Here is a 3,289-nt window from a genome sequence, read left to right on the forward strand (position 1 = left end):
ATACTTAATAATTAATAAAGAAATAGTAATTACTTAATTATTAATTAAATATTAATTTATTACTAGCAAGTTTTAATTTTAGTAATAAATTATAAATAATATAGTAATTAATTATTTAATTAAAGATTGATTACTAAAAATTAATTATATAACAAATTAACAATAAAACAAGTAATAATAGGCTGTTAAATAAATAATTAATAATTAATATATCAATCATATATTATGTTACTTATGATCTATTAATTAGTAAATAGTTGGTAAATAAAAAATAAATAGTAATTACTCAATTAATAATTAATTATTATAAAAAGAATAATTATCAAAAATTGATGATATATCAAATAATAAATTATTAAATAAAAATTAGTAATTAATTAATTAATTAATTATGTATCTAAAAGTTAATAATTTAAGTAGTAAACGGAATATTAATAAATTATAATTACTTAAAATTAATTACTAATTCATATTTTTTAATTATTTAGCATATTAATTTATTATATATATAGTTTAATTACTAATCTACTCATTAATGATAATTTATCCATTATTATTATATTATTAATATATTATTTTTTTTGCTAAATAATTATCAATTATTAATTACTTAATATATTAATTTAAGATTATTAATTACATGTACTCAAAACAAACATAAATATAATCAAACACAATTTCACTTTTTTTTCATATTCAAACTAATCTCTTGAAAGACCACCAAATGTAATTTCAGAATCGGTTCGAGAATGATTTTCAAAATAATTTCATTTTCATTTTTGTACTAAAAATAAAATCATTTTAAAAACATTACCAAACGGGCCCTAAAGTTTTCCTTTTCATGTTTTCAGTTTCTTCTTTTTTTCCTTTTCTAAACTCTCATCTCTCACAGGAAAAAACCTTTCTTCTACTCAAGCTCATATATGGGTTTAGTTATATTATATTAATTATTTGCTATATTATTTAAAATACTAAGAGATGTTTTTTAAAATATATAACCAAACACGGTTTCAGTTTTTTCTTATACTGAGAATAATTTCTCAATAAAACTACCAAACACATTTAAGAAACGATTATTGCATGAATCTCAAAACATTCTCAAATCCATTTTCATATCCAAAACAAAATCATTTTGGAACAGGTTTCAAACGCATAGAAACCTCAGTTGGCTAGCTGTCTGCCGCCTCTTCTTCTTCTTCTTCTTCTTATTCTTCTTCTTCTTATTCTTCTTCATACTAAGAGATGTTTTTAAAAATATATAACCAAACACGGTTTCAGTTTTTTCTTATACTGAGAATAATTTCTCAATAAAACTACCAAACATATTTAAGAAACGATTATTGCATGAATCTCAAAACATTCTCAAATCCATTTTCATATCCAAAATAAAATCATTTTGGAACAGGTTTCAAACGCGTAGAAACCTAAGTTGGCTAGCTGTCTGCCGCCTCCTCTTCTTATTCTTCTTCTTCTTAATATTCTTCAATAAAACTACCAAACACATTTAAGAAACGATTATTGCATGAATCTCAAAACATTCTCAAATCCATTTTCATATCCAAAACAAAATCATTTTGGAACAGGTTTCAAACGCGTAGAAACCTCAGTTGGCTAGTTGTCTGCCGCCTCTTCTTCTTCTTCTTCTTCTTCTTCTTCTTCTTCTTCTTCTTCTTCTTCTTCTTCTTCTTCTTCTTCTTCTTCTTCTTCTTCTTCTTCTTCTAATTATTTAAATAAGAGCATATCAAGGGGTAAATTTAAGGCACAATTAGAAAACACAAGATTTAAAATGAACAAAAAAGTAAAAAGATTCTTCTTCTTCTTCTTCTTTCGTTACTAGTTGAAACACGGACAAAAAAAGAAATATTAACAATAAAAAAATATTTAGGCAACCACGTTTTTAAAATTATTTAAATAAGAGCATATTAAGGGGTAAAGTTTAATAAGACACAATTAGAAAATACAAGATTTAAAATGAACAAAAAAGTAAAAAGATCAAATGCACGTTTCAAATTAGCCAAATGTGTTTTAATAAGTCGTAGTTATAAACATAAAATATTTTTTATTAAAGAGATAAATGATCTTCTTCTTCTTCTTCTTCTTCTTCTAATTATTTAAATAAGAGCATATCAAGGGGTAAATTTAAGGCACAATTAGAAAACACAAGATTTAAAATGAACAAAAAAGTAAAAAGATTCTTCTTCTTCTTCTTCTTTCGTTACTAGTTGAAACACGGACAAAAAAAAGAAATATTAACAATAAAAAAATATTTAGGCAGCCACGTTTTTAAAATTATTTAAATAAGAGCATATTAAGGGGTAAAGTTTAATAAGACACAATTAGAAAATACAAGATTTAAAATGAACAAAAAAGTAAAAAGATCAAATGCACGTTTCAAATTAGCCAAATGTGTTTTAATAAGTCGTAGTTATAAACATAAAATATTTTTTATTAAAGAGATAAATGAAACATTTTGTACGTTTCATTCTATGTTTCGTATATACTTATTCAAAAATTTATTCACACTTAATGAATGAAATAAAAAATTTACTGTTAAAATCAATAGATAGACAATAGTGGGAAAAATAAATAAAGAAAAAGCAATAAGTAGGGAAAAAGGAGATGAAAAATATAAAAAAATGTCTAAAAATGAAAAAAGAGAGAAAAATAGAGAATAATGAAAAAAAAAAGAGAGTGGAGGTCAACACGTGACCTCTTTAGAAGTCAATTCTTTTAAGTCTTTTAAGTATGTATAGATAGATTATTAGAAGTTTTTGTCTTTTAGCACTAAATAAATGAAATAGTGAAATTGCACGAGTCTTTTTCTCCTTTCAAAGATGTGTCATAATTATATTTCACAGCTTCATTTTGAGATTGTTATCGTATTAATGCGATGCGCGATTTTGAGTGGCAGTGATGCAAGTAAAAATTGTGTCATCTTTGAGTAAAATTAAATAAGATTATTAATATTTTATTATTATGACCGTCAAATTGAAGCTATAAGTTTGGGCTGCCTAAGCCTGATAGGTGAAATCAGACCTTCTGACCCAAGTGAGAAGACGGTCGACTATACTGACTTGAAATCTTATAAGAAAAATTCAAAAATAAAAAATAAAACAAACTAACCAAATTAGTCCGATCTTAATAAACTTTCATTGAGAAGATTATTAAACTTACTCTCAGAATGCATGAGTATATATAATTATTTGATTAAAAATAATATTAATTAATAATAAAAGGTAAAAATTTAGACTTATATATTTTAATGAGTATTTTTCTTTCCCTTTTTAGA

This window comes from Morus notabilis, unplaced genomic scaffold (assembly GCF_000414095.1).
Source record: "Morus notabilis unplaced genomic scaffold, ASM41409v2 Scaffold241, whole genome shotgun sequence".
NCBI lineage: Eukaryota > Viridiplantae > Streptophyta > Magnoliopsida > Rosales > Moraceae > Morus > Morus notabilis.